The 24,838-nt window shown below is 40.0% G+C and overlaps 1 protein-coding gene and 1 pseudogene across 1 annotated transcript in view; both read left to right on the forward strand.

Annotated features, from left to right (window-relative positions):
• LAMC1 (laminin, gamma 1 (formerly LAMB2)) overlaps positions 1–24,838 on the forward strand; it is a gene marked incomplete at its 5' end in the record, with an annotated part of 159,097 nt that overhangs the window by 30,902 nt on the left and 103,357 nt on the right. The window lies entirely within an intron of this gene.
• Positions 16,408–18,956, forward strand: LOC102856854 (annotated as a pseudogene).

Raw genomic sequence — 24,838 nt, forward strand, 5'->3', positions numbered from 1 at the left:
GGCATCTTTCAGGACACGTCACCTTCCTTTGGAAACAGTACAATTAAACTTAAGAGACACTGGTCAGAAGAAAAAAAATGTCAGCAGTTGATGTGTTTGGAATCACAGAAGCCAAGAAAGCTTAAGGTACAAGCTGTCAGATCATGGGTTGGACAATGGTAGATATTTTCTGAAGGGACTTGGCATTTTAGTGTTAGGCTACTAAATAAAAGGTCAAACGTTTGAATTCATCAGCCACTCTTTAAGAAAGATGAGGCATTTTTTTTCCTATTAAGATATGTAGCCTCAGAAATCAGAAATCAACTTGATGGACTGTAGGTTTGAGTTAGTTTGTTACAATAATTGCTTGATTATGCATCTGAGAACACTACCTTTTTTTCCTGCTATGAATAATGATTCTGTGGACATTCTCACACATGCTTCCTGATGGTTGTACACAAAAGTCCTTTTAACTGGATTGCTCTGTCCTTATGTGCATGTCTTCACTTTTGTAAGGTAATTGCTGTATTGTTTTCCAACGTGGTTAAATGATGATTATAATTGTTAATAAGTTTGTTGATCAGCATCTTCAACATTTGGCATTGTGAAAATTCTTAAATTTTCCCATTTAGTAAAAGATGAGCATCTTTTCACATTTCCTCTCCTGTGTTTTTGAAAGTGTTTTTTCACCTATTTTTTCTTACCACTTGAAGAGTATCCCATGGACTTCAAGAAGAACAAATGGATAGGCCTTGGAGAAGGGGCACCCAGAGCTCTCCTTGGAGGCAAAGATGGTGAAGCGTCATCTTTCATACTCTAGACATATAGCTAGGTGAGGCTATTCCTTGGAAAGGGACATTATGCTTGGAAATATGGAGGGTTGGTGAAGGAGAGGAAGACAGCCAATGAGATGGATTGACATGGTGAATTCAGCAATGGGCTCTATTATGTCAGAGAAAATGAGGATGACACAGCATAGAGCAGAGTTCAGGTTGGGTGTTCATAGGGTCACTATGAGTCATACTCGACTTTATGGCACCTAACAACAGCAACAATGTTATGTACAACAAAAATATGTTATCTGGCAGCTTGGGAGATCTAGTGGTAAGGAACTATACTCTGAAAATCCACTGGAGGATGGCTGTGAGTCAGTTCCGACTTGACAATACACAACAGTCCATTACTGATTGTCCATATCCTCTTACTGTGGAGTGATTTACTTTTTTATTTTCTTTATGATGTCTTTGCAGTCTGGTGGCATAGTCTGTAAGGAGTTGGGCTGCTAACTCAAAGACTGAGCCATTGTGGTAGTTCAGAAAGAGAAAGCTGAACAGTCTCCTCCCATGAGATTTACAGCCTTAGGCATCTAATGGAGGAGGGTCAGCAAGGAATGGAGTTCAGTTGATAATAGCTTTTGGACAGTATTAAAATTTTTATTTGACAAATTGGCTGTTTTGTAAAATAGTTATTTTGTGCTGTGTTTAAGAAACTTTTCCATTCTTTTAAAGATTTTCTGAAAGATGTTTGGATTTTTAATTTATCTGTAATTGAATATGTGTATTGACTTTTAAGCATTAGCAAGTACATTGTTGTATTTTGGAAAATTAACCTGTTGTATATAACAGGTTAACTGTTCTGCGGTCTTTGTTCTTCCATGTATAGTAAAATTAAACTATGAAGTTTCTCAATCTGTATTTGGGTCTAAATTGAAGTAGCATTGACTTTATGAATGAATTTCAGTTGAATTGATATCCTGACAATCGCCCTATCCATGAGTGAAGTATAATTTAGATCTTCTTTGATGATTTCTAACAATGTTTTATAAATTTATGTTTAGGAACTTTATACCATTTTCTCTTAGATTTATTTCAGTGTACACTTTATTTTTGTTGCTGCCCTAATTTTTTTCTTAATTGCATTTTCCAACTCTTGCTTGTGTACAAGAATGTAATTGATTTTTCCGCCATTTTTTTACATACTTTTAGTAGTTATATATCTTCTTTTTGTAAAATGTCTATTTATATCCTTGACTTATTTTTGCTGGGTTGTTTACTTTTTTAAAAAAATTATACTGGTTTATTTACAAAGTTCATATTCATTGTTTTTAACACAGGATCTTTCCTATTTGCTTACCCTCCCTGTCAAATTGTGTGACCCTTTGATTAACCACCCTAGCCCACCACCCATCCTCACACTTCTGCTCTCCCCTCCCCTCTTGGATCCTCATTTTACAGTAATGGTCTTATGAAATATTTGTCCTGATATGACTGGGTTAGTTCACTTAGCGTAATGCTCTCCAGTCCCTCCCAAGTTAGATAGCAATTTACAAAATCATTGCTCCTATGTGCTGCATAGTATTCCATCATATGAATGTACCATAATTTCTCAATCCTTTAGAATGTGGTTTGATATTTGGGCTGTTTCCAAGGAATAGGATTGATTTTTGTTTATTCATTTTATAGCCACTTTTCTTTGTTTTCTTATTAATTCTAATAATTTGCTTTTAGATTTTTTTGAACTTTATAAGTATATATTCTTATTGCTGACTCATAGCAACCTTTGATCCTGCATTGAGGTTTCTGAGGCTGTAAATCTTAATGGGAAGAGATTACCCATCTTTCTTCCTTGGAGCCGATTAGTGGGTTTGAACCTTTAGTTCAGTCTTTTGGTTAGAAATGCAGCATGCCATGGACCATGACACCAGAGCTGCATATGTATACAATTATCATCTATAAATAATGATAGCTTTATTTCTCCTTATCAGTCCTGAACTCTTAATTTTTTATGCATAAAAGGTATTCAACATTCTCCCTGGATTTCATTAAGTATTATCATTTTACCAAGTATTGGTAATTTGATAAATGAGAAATGCTTTTGCTTTTAAGTAGGATTTCTTTTATCAGTATTGAGGTTATTTTTTTTTATTCTCTTGCATGATATTTATTTTTGTAAACAACCTCATTTCCTTCTTTCCTAAAGAGGTTTGGTATTAATACAATTTTTTTCAGCTTAGTTTCCAACATTTTTTTGCTATCTTAGGAAATGTTTTCTATACCAGTTTCATGGAATGAAAACAATTCTAAAGTTCTGTAGCTATTGTTCACTTCTTTGGGAAAAGGAGTTGCTAAGTTGCTGTTGTTGTGTATTGTAGAATTGGAACCCACCCATAGCTGACCCTCCAGTGGGCTTTCAGAGGCAGTTAATCACATGGGAGGAGATTGCTCATCCTTCTGTTTATACTCTTAGCTGCTGTTGCTATGTGCCATCGAATCACTTGTTACTCATAGTGACCCTATATACAGTACAACATCTCTGAAACCTGTTCTGTCTCTCCTAAACCAACCTTACTGTCTATGACACACCCTCCTCTATAACCCCAGTCACTGAGTCAGTCCTTCTTGTCCAGGGTCTTTCTCTCTTGTGCTTTCCCTCTGCCCTTCCAAGCATGATGTCCCTCCCCAAGTAGTGGTCCCTCCTTGTATTATGCCCACAATGGCAGAATCTTTGCCTCCAAGGAGCAGCCTGCTTTCACTCTCTTCAGGATGAACCTGTTTGTTCTCTTAGCAGCCCATGGTATATTCAACACTATTCTCCAGTACCACAACACAAAGACATCAATTCTTCTTCTGTCATCCTTACTCATTGTCCAGATCTCTGATGCATAGCAAGTAATTGGGGAAAGCATGGTCTGGATCAGGCATACTTTGGTCTCCATACTGACATCATTGCTCTTCAGTACTCTGGAGAGGTCCCCAAGAGCAGATTTTCCCAGTGCAGTTAGTCTTGCTTTTCTGGCTGCTGGTACCAAGAGTGTGGATTATGGAGCCAAGCAAACTGAAGCTTTCAACAGTCTCAGTCTTTTCATCATCTGTCATGATATTCTCAGTTGGTCCTAGTGGTGAGAATCTTTGTTTTCTTAATGTTGAACAGTAAGTGGTAATTTGTAAAACTAAAATACACTGTTTCTGAAAGTCACTAGAGATTTAGTTAATACATTTAATTCTTTAACAAATAAAGCAAGTTGTATCTACAACAGCCCACCTAATAAAAGAACTTGGATTTTGCTCTGGTTTCCATAACTAAATCACTCTTTAATTCCAAGTAAGCTTTGGTGGCCTAGTGGATAAGAAGTTAAGTTGCTAAGCCAAAGGCTCATGGTTTGTATCCACCAGTTGCTCCACTGGAGAAAGATGGGCAGTCTCCTTTTATGCAGTTTAGAACCTCTGAAAACTCTCTGAAGGATCAGCTTTGAGTCAGTTCTGACTCCATACCATATAATAACACCACCATCAGCACATGAAAACAAAAACTTCACTTCTGGCGAGCTTTGGTGGCCTACTGGCAAGAAACTGCATTGCAGTCCCAGAGGTGCATGGTTCAAATCCACTAGATGCTCTGCTGGAGGAGGAACAATCTCCTCCTGTACCAGTCAGATCTGATCTGATAGTACACATACACACACACAAAATAATAAAAATTTAAAAAAAAACCCAAAAAACCCCTTCTGATTTTGATAAATTTCCAAGTCTCCTAAAATGTTTTAGTCTAGCCTTTATAGCTTTCACATTGTTATTGTGGCTAATTTCCATCCAGCTTTTTTTGACCTCTTTAAACTAGTTTTAGATTTTATAATCCCTGAGGTAGATTGGCTTTAAAGGTTTTAGAATTATACATCTCTGTGAGTTTGTAGAAACAGTATCTTGTATAATGTTAAATGTACTAAACCTAAGTCCTTAGAGAGGGACAGCATGCTTGGGAGGGTGGAGGGACAGCGCAAGAGAGGAAGACCCTTGATGAGATGGATTGATTCCGTGACTGGGGTAATAACGGAGGCAGGTGTGCCAGAGATGGTGAGATTGGCACAGGATAGGACAGAGTTTAGGGCTGTTGTACATAGGGTCGTTATGAGTCACAGGCAACTCGACAGCACATAACAACAACAGCAACAACATACATTCTTAGATTACTAGACTTCTGAGTGTCCTTTGTCTATAGACTCTAAGCAAGTAGTTCTCAAAGGGATATGTGAGTACCTTTAGGAACATTCAGTGAGAGTGGGAAGAGTGGGAAGTGTGGGAAGAAGCAGCAGCTCCACATAGTCAAGAATTGCCCCAAATCTCATCCAGCTTCTGGATTTGCCACAAGGGTTATTAAAAAATATGAACCTAAAATGTAAAAAAATTACTTTATTCCACATAATTCCCCGAGAATATAACCACCATGTAAAGAAATACTTTTTGAGCTTATAGGTGCCATTGAGTAAGCTCCAGCTTACAGTGACCTGTATACAGTAGAACAAATTCCTGTCTGATCTGCTGCTGCTGCTGCTGCTGCTGCTTCATCATCATCATCACCACCACCACCACCACCACCACCACCACCACCACAGTCTCTGATGCTGAAGCCCGGTGACAGTGGCTGTTACTGTGTCAGCTGTGTCATTGAGACGCTTCCTTATTTTCATTGACTCTCTGTTTTCCAGCATGTCTTTTTCCAGAGACCGACCCCTCCTTTCCAGCATGCCCAGAGTATGGAAGATAAAGCCTAACTAGCCTGTTTCTAATTAGGAGCATGCCACTTTTTCCAAGACAGATGTGTTTATATAGGTCTTGTGGCCTAGTGGTAGGAAGCAGCATCGCAACCTCAAAGGCTTTGGTTCGAATCTACCATCTGCTCCATGGGAGGATGGGCAGTCAGCAAGAGGAAGAGGAGGCCGTCTGCTCTTGTTAAGTTTTACAGCTTCAGAAACCCAGAGGAGGTTCTCCGTCATGCAGAATTGACTTGATAGCCGTGGGCTTGGGCTTTGGCTTTGGTGTAGATGTTAAGCAGTATGTACTTGCATTTTGTGTTTCATTCTTTAGCTTCTTTTTAATACGTGTTTAAAAAGTGCTCATAGTTGAAATTTTGAAATTTGCTTTTATAGCTTTTTCCACCCATGAATTGCAACCAGTGTGTCTGCTCTGCCAGTATGTTTTTTCTCATGAAGCAATGAAATCATTAAGATTAAGTGAACAATTTACAGGGAAACATGCTGATAAAGCTGGCAGGGATATATCATTCTAACTCATTTTCTCCTCCCTGACAGTCTATCATTTGTCCTGACATGTTACATTTACTTACTTAAAGTGAAGTTCCTCTTTTACCTTAAAACATACAAGGAAATCTGGTCTGTTATTATTTCTTCTAGCACCAGTTTTTACTGCTTGCCTGTCTGTACTTCTAGCCTTTCATTTTCCTGCATATTTTACACAGAATGACATCCAAGCTTATTTTTAAAATAGCTAACTTATTTGTTATATTTAGGTACAATACAAACTGTCTGATGTTAGAACTTGTAGTGTAGTAATCATCATGCCATTACAAGCTACTGACACATATTATTTCCTTCTAATTTTTGCTGTAGTCATACATAATTTTTGTAAATACATGAAAGAGGATTCAAACCCACTCAGGAGAAGAAGAAAGCCATGTCAATCTGCTTCAAAAGATCACAGTCAGGAAACCCCTCATTTGCCACTCTGGATCAAAATAGAGCCCACAGCCACTCTCTCTTCTGTGGAGTTGAAATTGACTCAGCTGCCGCTCTAGCAGGGTTTCAGTGGCTGTAAATTTCACAGGAGGAGACTGCTCATCTATCTCCTGAGGAATCCATGTAGGACTGTAACCACCAAAGAGATGTGACCTTTGAGTTGGCAGTGCAAGTCCCTGTGGACTAGGCTCCCACAGCTCCCGAGTGAACGTAGAAGTGTTGCAGCTGGTGGATTTGTACGACCTGTCTTTGCGTTTGCAGTGCAACTCCTTACCCACTAGGCCACCAGAGCTCCCTCATTAATGCTTAGCGAATGAATAAATAAAATCTGAAAATAAACAACAGCAACTGGTTACTAAACACCCACACACAGACATGCATAATACACTCCTTTGGAAATTATATATGATATAACTTATGAATTTCATTTAGGATGGTAAAGGTAGAGCTATTATAAAAGAGGTTGTGGGTCTGTTATGGTTGAGAATCATTGCCCTTTGGCACCTCATGATTGTTGCTACATGCCGTGGATTCAGAACTAATTCACAGCTGATACTCCAGTGGGTTTCAGAGGCAGTAAATTGCACAAAAGAAGATTGCCCAGCCTTCTCCCGAAGAGTGTCTGGTGGCTTTGAACCACCTGCCTTTGAGATTGCAGTGCAACTTCTTACCATAGGCCACCAGAACTCTCTGGATCCGTGTATGTGTCTCTATCTTAAATGTTCTTGTATCTAACACTGACATAATTGCTAATATTTCTAGACCCTACCTCAACATTCTGGTAGAAACTGAAATTGGAGAATGTTCTCCTTGTTACTATATATATTGAATAAAAAATTGTCCTATTTGGAATGTATTTTAAAGGCACACTTGTGGTGGTGTGGTTTAAAGAATTCAGCTGCTGTCCGAAAGGTAGGTGATTTGAATCCACTAGCCTCTCCGAGGAAGGAAAATGAGTCAGTCTGTTTCTGGAAAACTTACAGCCTTAGAAACCCAATAAGAAATTCCACTTTGCCATATAGGGTCAGTGAGAATCAGAATTGACTTGGTGGTAGTATATGTTTGTTTGGTATTTTTTGAAAAGGGTATTTTCATCATAAAGTAGCAGACTCCAAGGTCTGAGTCACTTTTTCTTCATCTAAATTTTATGATTTCCAATATTCAGTAACTAAACTGGATGACACCCTGAAATATTACCCTTTGAATAATATATCGAAATTCTATCCTTTCCTGTAACACCCTCAGAGTTTCCACCATGCTCCAGCCCATTGTTAACAGTCACCCTATCAGTCCATTTTGTTGAGGGTTTTATCTTTTGTTGACCCTCTACTTTTTGAGCAGATTTTGGTTTTTATGAGGCAGTAAAGATGACCATAAAGGCTTTCACACTCCACTCGCTTAATGTGGGCTGACCTGAAGTTGCTATGACCACTGTGGACTTCAGATATTATGCTAGTTCTAGGCATATCCTTTTAAAAGTATCCATGACTTCCACCTTGATCTCCTGGAGCTTGAGCTGCCGTGCTATAGAGGACATGGATCTTCTCAGTTAAGTCCCACCTTCTGTCCTTCTCCACCAAGACATCAGGAATGTCCAGCTCAGCTCCCGGCTGAATACCATCACCACGTGATTTCATTCATCACCGCGTGTGGAGCACAGGCATCACCAGCTGAGTCCTTCTCAAGTTCTCAGCTCTCCAAATTGTGGGATATAAAAGTGATTGTTGCTTTAAGCCACTGAGTTTTGGAGTAGTTTATTATGAAGCCAGATAACTAGAACAGCTTGTGAGACTCTAAGGTTATTGAGTTGGAGAGCTTCAACTGTTTTCTTTCCCCAAGGGATTCAGCCTTGATTCCTTCCTGGGATGGTTGCTTACAGAGAACTTGTGGACACCCAACAGAAGTTGGGCTTCTCTTAGGCTCAACTAGAGGAGCCAGCAGTATCCCGAGGCTATGCATTTTTGTGAGAACTGAAGCTTGGCAGAAATTTCAAACTAATTGACTATCTCTGGAATCTATCTGAGGGAGCAGACTGTGCTGGTTAGTTCTTTTTTTGTGTCTGCTGAATGGAAGGCAGGTGCAGGGACCCATCTTTAAGATGATCTCAAGGAGAGCCATAAAGGTGAGTAAACATCAGAAATCAAGTTCTGTTCTTGGTCTACACAGGTTTCACATCAAAACCCTTCACTTTTATTGGCTGCCAAAGAAAACATACAGCCTCTGGTTGTTATTCAGGGTGTCTATATACACTGTACAACCAGTAGTATAACTGTAGCCTTAATTCTGCCTTTTTCCTACATGGGTTTGACTAGCTACTAATGTATGTTTGATTAGCTTTCATACCTTTACTTTGTTATTCTTCAAAGGCACACCACTCTGCCTTAAACTGGCTGATTTCAGTGGCTATATTTTTCCTTAAAAATTTTGATTTTTTTTTCATCTCTCCTGTTCTGGTCCCTGTGGCTCATTTTAAGCACAACTTGCTTGGGTGTGGATTTGTTTTGTGTGTGTGTGTGTGTGTGTGTGTCTGTGTGTTTTTTTTTTGTTTGTTTGATTTGTTCTACTCGTTACTTTATAAGCAGGTAGAGGACAAATCTACAAACCACCCTAGTTGCTGTGAATATGTTTGGGTCAGTGGTGATCTCTGTGACAGGAGTAGAATTATGCTCCGTAGAATTCCAGTGACTGGTGCTTCTCTTTCAAGCATGTGTCAGTGGACTTGAATCTCCAACCTTTTAATTAACAGCCATGCATGTTAACAAGTTGGTGCAAATGACGATAATACATTGGGGGGAAAAATGTATTTCTAAGCACGGTTGTCATTTTAAATATGTGCAGCAATGTGTTAACTACACCATCCAGGTTTTCACGAAGTTATTTAAATTAGATGGAAACTTTTTAAAAATATGTGTTTTCTTTTGTCATATTCAGAAAAGCCATATGAAAATTTTCCAAGGATAGTGGAGGTAGTGGTCAGAGACTTAAGGAATTATTCTTTCAAGAATGTGTGGGTTTTCTTATGCTTACACAGGTAAATGAGGCAGGATACTCACACAATGATTTCTCTGTTCCTCCTGAGGTTGGCTGGGGTCCTCTGTAATTCTGCTTCCTGTCGAAGGAAGGGGAAGATCAGTCATTTCTGTATTTCTTTGTATGAATTTTTGGTCCAAGAATACCACATATTCAGATCTTTTGTTAGGATTTTACAATGCATTAAGTGCCAACGCTTGAAAAGTTGCTTACAAACTTGATTTTCTTGGCCATACTTTAAAACTAGAGCAGTGTTTCTCAGATACTTTAAAGAAAAGCCATAACCTCTTATAAGAAGTATGCTTTTAGAGGAGCTCTGGTGGCCTAGTGGCAAGGAGCTGCAACTACAGTCCCAGAGGCGCACGGTTCGAATCCACCAGATGCTCTGCTGGGGAAGGAGGGACAATCTCCTCCTGTGCCAGTCAGATCTGATTTGATGGTACACTCACACAAAAATAATAAAGTAAAAAAAAATGCTTTTTATTCCTGTCTGGTTAGTACATACATATATATATATATCAAATTTCTGATAAATTTTACCATCACTCTGTATGCTACACTCTTGATATTTCATCTTCTTTTCCTTCTTCATAATTCTGAGAGCTCTGATGGCCTAATAATAAGAAGCTAAGCCGCAGTCCCACGGGCATGAGGTTCAAATTCAGCTGATGCTCTGCGGGAGGATGAGCGATTTCATCCCATGTGATTTACTGCCTCTGAAAACCTGCTGGAGGGTCAGCTATGAGTTACTTCTTACTCAGTGGCACACAATAAAAATAATTCTGCACTTGATCTACTAGTTTCTCTTTATAACTAACGGATTGTTTTAAAAATAATGGATAGTAGATAGTAAGAGTCTCATTCTGGAGCTAACCAGCTATCTGTTCCACTAAGAGCACTGATATGTTAATATTGATATAAAGTCATAATTGATGGATGAATCTGATCAGAAAAATAACATTTCATGAAGATCTTATGTAATTCAAAGTTTATGTAAGAAAAGATAAAATTTCTTACTAAAAATAAATGTAAAGTCGGTGAGATACAGTCTCTGGTAGCATTTTCTTGCTCAAATGGTGCTTTATATTTTAGTTTTATTGCTAATGTTATAGAATATACTCACAAATTAACAGCAGTTTGTGAGGTGGGGAGGGGAAGAGCTCGCCTTAGTTTCATCACCTTCAATTTTCATTTCAGAGTTGGTGATTTTTTTTTTATCATTAGTTTCATTATTCACCAAGGTATAGTGACATATACTTTTCCTGTATTAATTTAATACTCTGAGCAACCCATTGAAGATTATAAGCTGCCCATGTTACAGAGGAGCGTGCTGAACTGGAATGCAGTCTCTCTCTGGAGTCCATGCTCTGAATTGGCTTGTGATTCTGCCTCTTAGGATAAAATGCTTCCTAGATGTGATAGAAGAATGTAGAGTATATCATGGGCTGCCAAAAGAACAAATCTGTCTTGGGGCAAGTGGTGCCAGAAGGATCCTTAGAAACAAGGATAAGAAGACTTTCTCCCACATTCATTTTATCAGAAGAAAAGACTCTGGCAAAAGGCATCCTATTTGAAAATGAGAGGATCAGCAAAGGAGAGGAAGGGCCTCAATTCGATGGATTGACCCAGTGACAGGACCAGTCATCTCGAGGACAGCAGAGATGATGAGGATGGGGCACAGGACTGGGGAAGATTGCATTCTCTTTCATGTAGGGTTGTTCCGAGTTGGAGCCAGCTTGACAGCACCCAAAACAAGAACAGAGATGAGATGAGACTGTGTACAACTTTTGGGGAATGATGTCACTTCTTACTCCTCCTGAAGATTTGGGAGCTGTTCTTTCATTCTAATGCCAGTGATGGCTGTACGGTTGCCCTTAGTAACTAGTAAGCCTTGAGTAGATGCCACCTCTTGATGAACGCCAGTGTGCCAGAACACAGCAGTGTGCCAGTGGGCTTTCAGTGGCAGATCTTTCAGGGCTGATAGGTGAACCTTTCACCTCCAAGGCTTATGAGTGGTCCTGAGCCTTTCGCTTTTAGGCTAGCAGCTGAGTTCTTTAACTGTTGGTACCATCTAGGGACTGCACCATGGCTTGTAGGATATTGATATTTTAATATCACACTGAGAATGATCCAGTTTGGGAAGTAAGGCCTTTTTAATATTTTCATGCAGTGAGTTTGAGATTTATCACCTTGTATTAATGGGGCTGAAAAGTCTTTGCAGGAGATTGCCCTTCTTTCTTCTGAGGAGCAGCTAGTGGATTTGAACTACTGAATCTTAGTGGTGCGACATGTAACCCACTGTGTAACTGGAGTACAAAGACTATTTGATTAAAGGGTAAGATGTTGGCATTTATTCTAGGACCATAGGCACCTTAGAGACTTTTTAACTCCTTCATTTTCCTGATGTAATCAGCCCTTGTGGTATTGTGGTAAAAAAACATGTGATTTGTTCCTGTAAGATAACAGACTAGGGAACCTCATTCGTTAGGGTAACTCTTGAGTCAGAAATCAATGTCAGTGCATTTTTTTTTTAAACTGAGGCTAGGATGATGCATGGCACCCCTTGGTTTTACACTTGAGTTCTTTATGTGCAATTATGTTGGCTTTCTCTTCTGCCATTGCATTCCTGTCATTAGCATGATTCTGCTGTCCTCTCTTCCTCTGCCAATCTGTGAAAATTGGTGGTAGATATTATTAACTATTTACTAGTGATTTTTTTTGCCAAACGTGGTAATGGTCACCCATAGTGGATAGTGTTTGCTGGAGCTTCCCAACAAAAACAAGCCTGGAAGCAGGAGTGGCATCCACTTCTGAAATGGCTTGCTTCTGGAAACCCTATGAACAGTGCTCAGGCCTTTCGTTCATAGGGTCGCTATGAGTTGTCTATGACTCAGCGGCACCAAACAGCAACAACAATGACAGTGATTAATTGAGCTGTGCTCTTGATACTTGAGGGTGATGTAGTCTTGTATATGAAAATGAAATAATAGCACCACCTATTTGGCATGAATGTGAAGATAGTTGATATAGCAGATAGAACGCAGGTGATGGAGGCAGATGGACCCTACTCTGGTTTTGCCTCTGCTATTGCTGCGGTGGGACCAGTGACAGATATCCTTCATTTCCTTGGGTATAAAAGGAACCACATTACTTTATGTGATTGGAAGGACTAAAAAAGTTAGTGGATTCAGACCAGTGAGTACAGGACTTCCCATGCTTCCCTTTCCATTCACCAGGCACTCACTTGGGGCTCATCACTTGCTCCCCCTCTGTCTCCTCTTCTCCCTCCTCTTACCTGCATTAACACCTGGCCTTAGCAAATCTGATGTGTTTATGGCCCACCGAGCAAGTCCCACCAGTCTTTCAAGCCCTGACTTGTGAGGTCCTTATGCTGGAGGGAATTTTCAGCCCCAGGCCCACCCACCTCATTCATTGATCTTGTTCCGCCCCTTCCAGAATTTCTCCAATATCACTCAGCTGGCACTTAACCACACTGTGGGATGGCAGAAGGGGCGTCAGCTGTCATTTAATTCATTGCCATCATTTTACAGATGAAGAAATTAAGGTCAAATAGTGAAGGCTAGGTCCAGGACTACTGGCTTCGAGACTGAGGCTTTCTCTAGGGCCCTGTGTGCCATCCCGTTATATGAATGTGCAGACAAACAAACCCAGAAATAGGAAGTTACCTCACAGAGCCAGAGATCGTCTTCTGGGTTTGCATCCAGCTCACAGACTGTGTATTTTGTTTCAGATGGTAGGAGTGATATTTTAGTGATTCTATTTTATTTAAAGTTACAACGTGAAAATTATTAATTATATGGTTCCTAAGCATGCACTGTTGCAAAGCTTTGGGGATTGTGAACTTCGTAAGAAGGCAGTTCTCCGCCTACTAGGACATTGACAATGTTGTTGTGTACCTTCGAGTTGGCACCGACCCATTGCTGACTCTCCAGCCGATTTTCAAAGGGAATTAATCACACGAGAACAGATTGCCCCTCCTTCTCCAGAGGAGCAGCCGGTGGCCACAAACTGCATGCCTTCAGAATTGCAGCACAGCTTCTCACCACTAATCTTACAGAGCTCCTTTGGCAATGAAAAGAAGGCATATTATCCGTGGGGCTGAGGATTCAGAAACTGTCTCAATTGTTGGTTTCCCATAAGGGCAGAGAGGAGACAGTTTCAGGGAGACATAGGTTGGTGCTCATCTAGTTCTCTACCCAACACATTTCTAAGAAACGCTATCTAGTTGGGACTCACCTGCTTGCTTATATTACAAAGCTGTGGTAATGCTTTCTGGTCGATGTTGCTGTTGACTGTGGTCCAATCTCTCCTTCCCCACCACTCCCTTTGCCATCTATGATGGTCAAACACATTTTATGCTACCGGCCATCCTCCAGGGTGTCTCTCTCGAAATTTCTGGAACAACCTCAACCCTATATGTATTTATAAGCATCTAAACTAATCTCAAGCTGAAGTCTTAGTCAATGGGTTGGGAAAGGTGAAATTATTCTTTACAGCAACTTTTCTTTTTATTTTTCTTACATATTATGTGCTCTAACCCATGGTGGACATTGTTTGGTGGAGCTCCCCAGTTAAAACAAGCTTGGAAGCAGGATTGACATCCACTTTTGAAATAGCTTGCCTTCAGAAACTGTGAACCTGGAGAAACGGTGAAAGTTATACAAGTGTTCACATCTTTTGTTCATAGGATCGCTATGAGTCACCTACGACTCGATGGCATCTAACAACAACAACAACTAAATAAACCATATGTATTTTTAATATTTCAACACATAGGAGTGAAATAATAATTGAACAGCTTAAGAAATGTTCTTGTTTGACAAATAATAACAAATTTCATCTCTTTCTAAAAATACAGTCAGTTTGGGTCACTGAGTATATTTGACCTTTCTAAAAAGGGTCTCTTTCTTGCTTGTGTTCTCACTCTCTTTTTAACATGGGAGAACATTTATTTTCTTTTGTATGATGTAGTTTTCCAAAAGTTTATCACTATTGGCTGCTTCATTTGTGTTCTAAATTTAGTCAGTTCTTGGAAATATTCTTAAAGAGGCAATGTAAGAATATTTCTCTCAAGTGGCTGATTATGTAGCTGAGTAGATAAGAGGTTTTGCTTAACTGTTGTATTTTATCCCTATGTTGTTTGTTGTTGTTATGTGCCATCAAGTCGTTTGCAACTCATAGTGACCCTATGTACAACAGCCCTAAACTCTGCTCTGTCCTATGCCAGTCGCACGGCCTCTGATACTTCCATCCAAATTACCCTAGTCACTGAATCAATCCACCTCATAGAGGGCCTTCCCCTCCCGCGCTGTCCCTCCATCCTCCCAAGCATGATGTCCCTCTCCAAGGATCGGTCCCTCCTTACAACATGTATGTTAGGCGGAGCCTCAGAATCCTTGCCTCCAAGGAACCGCCCAGTTTAACCCTCTCCAGTAGGAATCTGTTTTCCTAGCAGTCCATGGGACCCTCAATACTCTTTTCCAACACCACAGCTCAAAGACATCAATTCTCTTCTATCGTCCGTCATCATTGTCCAACTCTCTGATACATAACAAGTGATAGCAAAGACCATCCCTATAGTGTAGGGATATTAGAGTTGACTGAATCTTACAATGATTTTTATACATCCTGCCTGGTTTTTAAAATGGATATAGCTACTCTTTCAATCTAAGTGCAGAACAGATATCAGGAGGCTGAGCTTTATGAGGATTGGAGGGAGATTCATTAACAACTTGTGTTATGCAGATGACACAACCTTGCTTGCTGAAACTGAGGAGAACCTGAAGTCAAGGACTATATATAGTCTTCAATATGGATTAAAGCTCAGCATCAAGAAGACAAAGATTCTCGCCATTGGGCCAGTTGGTAGCATCATGATGAAAGGAGAGGAGATTGAGGTTGTTAACAGTTACAGCTTGCTCGGCTCCATAATCAATGCTCTTGGCACCATCAGTCAGGAAATAAAAAGATGAATTGCATTAGGTAAATCTGCTGTCAGGGATCTTTTCAGGGTACTTAGAAGCAAGGATATAAGTCTACAGACTAAGGTACTCCTGATCTAGGCCGTGGTCTTCACATTTACTTGCCGTGCATCATAGAGCTGGATAATGACCAAGGAAGATAGAATTGCTGCCTTTTGAGTTGTGGTGCTGGAGAAGAGTTTGAACATCCTGTGGACTATGAAGAAAACAAATAGGTCTGTCTTGGAGAGGGTGAAACTAAGTTTCTCCTTGGAGGTTAGGATTTTGAAGCTCCGTCTTACATACTTAGGGCATGTGGCCAGGAGGGACTGATCCTTGGAGAAGGACATCATGCTTGGAAGGGTGGAGGGACAGCACAGGAAAGGAAGACCCTGGGTGAGATGGATTGATACCGTGAGTAGGGAAATGGGGATATATGTGTTGGAGTCAGTAAGATTGGCTCAGGACAGGGCAGACTTCAGAGCTGTTGTACATAGGGTTGCTATGAGTCACAGGTGACTTGACGGCATATAACAACATAGCTACTCATTGTGTTGAAGACTACTTTGTGGTTATTATAATATCCTTGGAAGATGGACAGTTAAGTCTAGTCTTTTCCTTTGTAATGATTTTATAATAGATGCCATATTATCTTCTGCTCCATGCTGATTAAAGTATAAAAAGATGGATTTGGTAATTTGAGAATTGGATGAGTTATCCATTAAAAAGTTAAGGAATTTAGATTTATATGGTCATATGCCCTTATCATTTTTTTAAATATCTCTTTAATGGCCCAATGGGTAAATATTTGATCTTTACTCATATAAATATTTCTTGTTAACCAAATTATCCTCTTAAGACTGTTTATATATCCATCAAGTATTTCTTATGTCTGAGGTGTGGGTGTTCTAAGTACCTCCCAGAAAAACCTCCAGGAATTTTTGCCCACCTAAGTTGGTTTCCCTGGAGGCTCAGAGAAGGTGATTAATGAAGGGTAGTAAACTTCACAAAAAGCCAGCAACAGAAAAAATACCTACATGTTTATGTTTTTAAAAAGGTAAAAAATCCCATCGGCCAGTAGATTCTTAAACCAAGGTAAATAACTATATGTTGTTTTAAGATAGGAAAAATGTTCTTCCCATGTAAGAAAGACTCACAAAAGATTGTCTTGCAAGATAATCATACTTTGTCAGAATCTGCTTTTGTTAATGTCTCAGTTTGCTGGAAGTTTAATATAAGTAATTGTTTCCATTATGTTTCTTGCATTATCTTACGCACTTTCTTAGAACCCCCTGGTACTGGAGTGTCCTCCAGGTCAAGTCTTCACAAGCAGAGCATGTAAGCATGCTTAGATGAGGCTGTGTTTACAGAGTAAGAGCCATTCAGAGATCAAGAGCTCAACGAGATAAGTCTTGCTGATGATTTTATTAACTTGTACGCAGCTTCCTGGTTTGAGAACTGTTCTGAATCAGTATTGTTGGATGACTGTTAATAAACATGGTGGGCTGGGACATCCCAAAAATCACATCAGCTCACTTATTCTGCTTCTTACATGTCAGGATTTGTGGTTCGTGTTGATCCAAAGTGTGGGACAAGAGAATTGGATGTGAGTGGATGTGATCTGAGAGATTCCTTAGTCCAGTTCTTCATTTCAGCTAAGGAAATTTTACAACAACATGTGCGAATCGGTGGAGTCAGAGAATAAAAAGTTAGAACTTGCTGGTCATTTCTCAGGCTGAAAGAAAAACGCATTCAAGCCTCAAGTTGGAACACTGAGAAATGCTGTGAGCAATAACTTGAATGATCCAAGAAGCATCAAAAGAAGATGGAAGGAGGCACACCTTGGCCAAATGGGACAGAACCACACTGCAGTTCCAAAGGCAGTTGGCCCAAGGCCACCAATTGCTACATGGGAGAAAGATGGACAGTTTTCTCCAATGTGATTAAATTGCCTTTAAAAACCTGTTGGAAGGGTGGCATTGTAGCGGCGGCAGTGATGGCAGCTATACCGGGTTGGCCCCCCTCCCCTCCCCTAGCTGTGGTTCTGGGAGTCTGAGATGTGTGGCAAGGTGGTGACAAGTTCTGAGGGAGGATCTCTGGAGTGTGAGCATCGTTTCCTGGGCTGAGAAGGAGAGCCTGTGTCGGAGAGGAGGGTTAACTGTTTCTGAAAGTCCACCCTCCCAAGAAGAGACAGAAAGAAAGACATTTTGTAAGAAAGGCATGGGTATCCCGTGAATAGACAGAAGAAAATCAGTTACCGTGCAGCAGGACTCCAGAGCCAGATATAAGGCTCAGAAAAGGGCACCAAACTAGGTGATACAAGGAGAAATGACAATGACATCTACCAAGAATGAAATTTGGAGCCCATTTTAGAAGCAACTGTTCATTCTTATTACAAACAAACAAACAACAACAACAAAAACCCCCAAAATATCACCAAAACTAAAAACTGAGGAGTATGAGTGCAATGATGGAGATTGTCAGGAGGATGCGAGACTGATGGGCATGTCCCCTCTCTTACAAGCTCACCATGCATTGGAAAGAATAGAAGAGTTTGTTTGTAAGGTGTGGGAAGGTCAATGGTGAGTAATCCCTCATGTTTTACCAGATTGGCTCAAGGATACTGACTTCCTTTTACATGGACGCCACCTCCTCACCCCCATGCCTTCTTTCTGAGCCTGTTTTAAGAGCATTTTCAGAATACACACGGAGACAGGCAAGATTTGGACATATCTCTTAGGTTGTGTATTCTTCTTGTGCCTGGGAAGCTTTTATACGTTTCACTCAAACATCTCCTTTGTGGCCCCTCTACAAGAGAAAGTTGTCTTTGAATTCATCTTTGTGGGAGCCATTCTCTGCCTTTCTTTTTCATGGCTCTTCCACACAGTCTACTTTCACTCGGAAAGGGGTTTCCCTGACTCTTCTCTAAAGTGGACTAATCTGGTATTGTTCTTCTGATTATGGGAAGTTTTGTTCCTTGGCTTGACTATTCTTCCTACTGGAACTCACAGCCTTGCTTCATCTGATTGTCATCTGTGTGCTGAGCATTGCAACCATTATAGTCTCCCAGTGGGACATGTTTGCCACTCATGAGTATTGGGGAGTAAGAGCAGGCGTGTTTTGGGGCCTAAGCCTGAGTAGAATCATTCCTACCTTGCATTGTGTCATCTCAGAGGGATTCCTGAAAGCTGCCACCATAGGGCAAATAGGCTGGTTGATGCTGATGGCCATCCTTTATATCATGGGAGCTGCCTTTTATGCTGCCCAGGTCCCTGAGCAATTCTTTCCTGGCAAGTGTGACATCTGACTTCACTCTCTTCAGCTGTTTCACATCTCTGTGGTTTCTGGAGCTTTTTGTTCTCTTCCATGGTATCTCAGACTTCCAGGAATTCCATTTCATGATTGGCGGGGGCTGGAGCGAAGAGGATGCACTGTGATACCTAGTGGTGGGCAGGGACTGACCCTGAACCAGGCCTGTGGCTCCTGCGGGACTCACTTCCTGGCCAGTACCAGCCCCTAAACCTTAACAGCCTCATGGGCTTTGTGATGTCCCCGGGGTTCTACATGGTTCATGACTGAGAAAACAAACAAAAAAATAAATAAGTCATACCTCAAAAAACAAAACAGCAAAAGCCTGTCGGAGGGTCAGCTGTGAGTTGGTTCCAACTTTATGGTAGACAACAACAGCATGTACATTTAGGATCTAATAAATAGGTGTGTTTTCTATTGTGAATATTTTTTAAAAAAGATGGAATGAATACTCAGAGTCACTGTACCAAAAAGAATTGGTTGACACTGAAAAATTTCCGTAAGTACCATATGAACAAGAGTCACTGGTAATGAAGGATGAAGTCAAGCTGCTCTGAATGCACTGGCAAAAAATGAGACCCCAGGATTCAATGGGATACCAGCTGACACATTTTAACTCACAGATGCAGCCCTGGATGTTCTTACCAGTCTATGCCAGGAAAATTGGAGGATAGTTGCCTGACTAACTGAATGGAAAAGATTCATATTTTTTCTGTTCTCTAGAAAGGTGATCCAGCAGAGTGAAAATTATAGGACAACTTCATTAATATCATATACAAGCAAAATATTGCTAAAAATCATAAAAAAAAATGGCTAGGACAGTACATTGACAGGAAATTGCCTGAAGTTTAAACTGGGTTTCGAAGAGGAATATCATTGTTGGTGTCAGATGGATATTAACTGAAAGCAGAGAATACCAGAATATTTGTATTTTATTGATTGTGCAAAAGCATTATGGTTAATTAACATTGTGAAAAACGGAAATCCCAGAACACTTAATTGTGCTCATAATGAAATCTGTACCTTGATCAACAAGTTGTTGTTAAACTTAAAAATTTCATATGACTCACCTATTCCATTCCTTGGAATATACCCTAAGAAAATGAGAACTGAGCCTCAAACAGAGACTTGTACACCATTGTTCATAGCAGCATTATTCACCATTGCAAGAACATGGAAACAGCTCACATGTCCAACCACAAATGAATGGATTGAGAAGTTGTGGTACATTCATTCATACAATGGAATACTACGCAGTACACAGGAGCAGTGATTTTTGTAAATTATTTGTACCTAACTTGGGAGGGGTTAGAGAGCATTATGCTGAGTGAACTCAGTCCCACAAGGACAAATACTGTGTAAAACCATTGTTGTAGAATGAGTATGAGGATCAAAGGGGATGGGAGGGTGGAAGCAGAGGAGTGAGGATGGGTGAGGGGTGGGGTGTTAATTATAGGGTTGCACAATTCGATGGGTTGAGGGAAATGGGAAGGATCTCTTGTGAAAAACAAAATTCAGACTTTGTAAATAAATCAGTATTTTACTTACTTAATTAATTGAGAAGCTGTTGTCCGAATGGAGCAAGGGAACACTGCATGGTTTAAAATCAAGAAGGGTTTGTGTCAGGGATGTATCCTTTCTCCAAATCTATTCAGTCTGTATGCTGAACAAATAATTTGTGAGGCTAGACCCTATAAAGAGGAATGTGGCATCTGTATCAGAAAACTCATCAACAACCTGCGTTAAGTAGATGAAACAATCTTCCTTACTGAAAGTGAGGAGGATATAAAGCACTTGCTGTAGAAGATAAAAAAACTACACAGCGTTTGGTATGGATTACTTTTCAACATCAAAAAAACAAAGGTCTTCACCATTGGGTCAGTAGGCAACATCGTAATAGAAGGAGAAAGGGTTAAAGATGTAAATGATTTCATTTTGCTTGGATAATCAGTCAACACCCCTGGTGCCAGTAGTCAGGAAATCAGGGAATGTATTGCATTGGGCATGTCTACTGTCAGGAACCTCACCAAAATACTTAAGAACAATGATGTCAGCTTGAAGAGTGAGGTCCACCTGATTCAGGTTAAGGTCTTCTCAGTTACATGCTACACATCAGAGAGTTGAACAGTGGAAAAAAAAGATGACAAAAGGAAGGATAACTTTTGAGTTATGGTGTTGGAGAAGAGTACTGAATATCCCATAGACCACCAAAAGCACAAATGGATAGATCTTGGAGAAAGTACAGCTGGAGTGCTCCTTGGAGGCAAAGATTGTGAAGCTTCATCTTTCATACTCTGGACATGTAGCTAGTGGAGGCTATTTCTTGGAAAGGAATATTATGCTTAGAAAGATGGAGGATCTGTGAAGAAGAGGAAGACCCCTCCAATGAGATGAATTGACAACGTGCCTGCAGCACTGGTCTCAAGTGTGTCAGAAATGTCGAGGATGACGTAAGGGTACTATTCAGGTCTGTTGTTCATAGGATCTGTATGACATTTTTTTTTTTTTAGATTTTATTTTAATAATTTTAATGAACATTTACAGAGACTTTGGATTTCCATTCATTCAATGTTGCACTTTTCTCCCTGCTTAGCTCCCCCGCCCCATGACTAATTCGTGACTCAACGGCAAGTAACAACAGAAACAAATGTCATGTTTAAAATCAGCTAATTTGTGAAAGCTCAGGTAAACAACTCCAAGAAAGGTTAGAAGACACGCATATCGTTGAGGGAGAGGATAAGTATAATTCCGGTAGGACTGTGTGTGACATAATGGAAGGAAAGGGAGGGTCCTGGTGGTAGAGTGTTTAAGTACTTGACAGCAAACCAGGAGTTTAGCCATTTGAACCCACTAGCTCCTCTATGGGATAAAGACTGTTCTCTTCCATAAAAATGACAGCCACGTGGAAACCACATGGGGCAGTTGTGCTATGTCTTATGGGGTTGTTACTTGTTAGAATTGATGTCATAGCGGTTGGAATAGATCACAAGTTCTAGAGTTAGATCTGAATGTCACCTTCCATTTTTAAACTATATTCTTTGATTAAAATACCTAATTTCTCTTAACTGATGTTCCTTTAAAGACTTTGTAAGCATTCAATGAGATGACATGCAGTAATGTCTTGTGCAGTGCTGCGTACATACCCTTTAATGGGATTTGCTAACTGTTCTAGTAGTTAAAGGGTTTTTGTTGTTGTTGATTGCCTTCAAGTCAGCGTGACTCACAGTGACCCTGTGAACAAACAGCCTTGGGGGGAAATTTTAACACAGTCGATATTGAGAGTCTTTCCAGAATGTGTCCTTAAGACCTTAGTCTTATCTGCTTAAAAATCACCTGTGACTACTGATTGTGCATCAAGTTCACATGCACCTGAGTGTGCCTTTGTAGCTGTGCTTCGTACACCAGTCTTGCTGAGTTTCTTGCTGTCTTCAGCATATTATCCCCTTTCATATTATGGCCATTGCTCCTTAACCCTTTCCTCTCGAATGTTTTCATCCAAGACTCAGTTTCAATTCCAATTGAAATCTCCTTGATCATGATCTCCTCATCTCTTGCCTTCTGTGGTGAATCACTACTTGTGTTTCCATGGCACTCTGTACACAGTGTTACAACACGTACTAAATTGTTGCTAGGAGCAGATTTTCAGCAGTGGGGTAATAAACTGTTCTGTTTATGTATCTGACTCACAGAATTAACATTTAGTTCCATGAGGACTTAGTCATCTGTTATCTCTTAGCACTAAATTGCAAACACATAGTAGATGCTTTTATAATGCTCGATTGAATGGATAGATCAGTTAGTGAAAAATGGAGAACCTGAGCGAAAAAATACAGATGCCATCTTATAACAGGATGAGCAAAAGAAAAACGGAAAATTAGCATTATTTTGATGAAAAAGCTGAACTGGAAAGAAAGATTTTTATAGGAAAGTCAACAAAGAGCAACTTCTTGTCATCAAGATAGAATTGACTCATAACTGACCCTCTGGTGGGAGAAGATTGCCCATCATTCTCCCTCAGAACAGCTGGTAGATTAGAAACTGCTTGCTTTTGAGTTGGCAGCACAACTCCTTAACCCCAGCGCTGCCAGAGTTGGGGAGGTAAGACTGAGTCATGGAACCGTTTGTGAGAAGAATTGAGATGTTTTGTAGAAGAGAGCCATTTTAGTTTATTAGTGGAGTGACATAGTTACATGGTAGAATTACAAGAAACTTAGTGACTAGACGATTTGGAATGAGGAAAAATTTGGATCCTGGTTTGTAAATTGTTGTAGCAATCCAGATGTGAGATAATGATAGTTGATGCTAGGCTAGTGTCAGTAAGAACCACTTAAAACAACAAACTGTACAACTCTGGCAGACTAGTTCATTTTTAGGTTTTTCATCTTTTGGTTTGCCTAGCTTGTTTATCAAAGGAAAAGTCCTTTCCATTTTGCATTATTTTGAAATTAGAATATACAGACTCCACTGGAATCAAACTTTCTGCTATGACTTTTTAAAGGGGAACAGAAGTTCTTTCTGTAATAACTGCGGACATCAAATAATGATTATTTTGTCGTCGTTGTTCAGGCTCATCTTTCCTGGGCTGTGGGCCCAGAAGGAAACTAGGGAAATAATTTGTCAGTCCTCCGTGGCATTTACAAGATGTTCCTATAGTCTACTTATTATAAGATGGCTTCCTGACATTTTAGTACGACTATCCTTGACAGTGTTTATTAGAAAGCAGCATCTTGCATATTTTTTTTTTCTCTTTTTAGTGGCTGTTGTTGTTGTTAGGTGTCTGTGAGTTCCTTCTGACTTGGAATAACTCCATGCTCATTGAGATGACACGCTGACTGGTCCAGCATCATCCTTGCAGTTGTTGTGATTGTTTGAGCCTGTTGTGGGAACCACTGCACCAACAGACCTTGCTGAGAGTCCTCCTCATTGTTGCTGGCCCTTCTCGTCACCAAACATGATGTCCTCCAGCAGTTAGGCTCTCCTGACCATATGTCCAAATGATGAAGGCTCACCAACCTCATTGCTAAGAAGCAATCCAACCATAGTCCAAATGATGAAGGCTCACCAACCTCATTGCTAAGAAGCAATCCAACCATAGTTCTTCAGAGATGTATTTGTTCATTCTCAGTATATAGGTTATCTATTCTTCACAGTCACCATGATTCAAAGACATCAATTCTCCATTTTTCCCCCCAGGCAAAGCACTCACTTACTCATTGCTGTCTAGTTAGAATCAACTCATGACTGACCCTCTAGTGGGTTTTCTGAGTTTGTAAATCACACAGGAGGAGATTTCCTTCTTTCTTCTCTGCAGCTACTGGTAGTTAGGAGTCCAAGAAAATTTTAATTTCCCCCCCTTTTGATCAGAATTCTTTTTTTTAAAGATCAAATATGTCTTATTTATTTTTTAAATTTTAATGAAAGTTTATAGAGATTTTGGATCTCCATTCATTTATTGTTGCACACTTTCCTCCCTGCCCACCCCTCCCCCCAGTTCCCTTTTCTCTTTGAAAAGTTAAAAAAAAAATTCTTTCATTGTTATACAATCCGCTCCCCCCCACCCCACCCCACCCCTCAGTCCGCTCTACTATGCAGCTTTCATTCTGGACTCCTGTCATAACCATAATACCTAATCATATATTCCTCCTAAACAGTTTTCTCCCTCATCTCTTTTAATGCAGTATACATTATTTATCCCCTCTTTGTTTCCCCCTGATCAAAATTCGTATAGGCTCTTTCATCTGAACGTTTAGTAGTGACATCAGGGTGATATCCAGTTCTTCTGGAATCTTAGCAAAGGACACACCTGTTTATGGAGGCAGCCAGTTCTGTTTTGATTTTTAGTTAAAACAAGTAGGTCTTTTTCTTTTGGAGAGCAGGTCAGAAAGCAGTTGTTGGTATAATTTTGAAGGTTTTATTTGCAAATTTGTAAATAAGTAGGGAGGAGACATCTACTATTATGTGTAAGTATACGTTATGTGCTATTTTTTCAGTCTTTTTTTGTCACTCAGTT

The sequence above is a fragment of the Elephantulus edwardii genome, unplaced genomic scaffold, assembly GCF_000299155.1.
Source record: "Elephantulus edwardii isolate Elephantulus edwardi_28Jun2011 unplaced genomic scaffold, EleEdw1.0 scaffold00061, whole genome shotgun sequence".
NCBI classification, from domain to species: domain Eukaryota; kingdom Metazoa; phylum Chordata; class Mammalia; order Macroscelidea; family Macroscelididae; genus Elephantulus; species Elephantulus edwardii.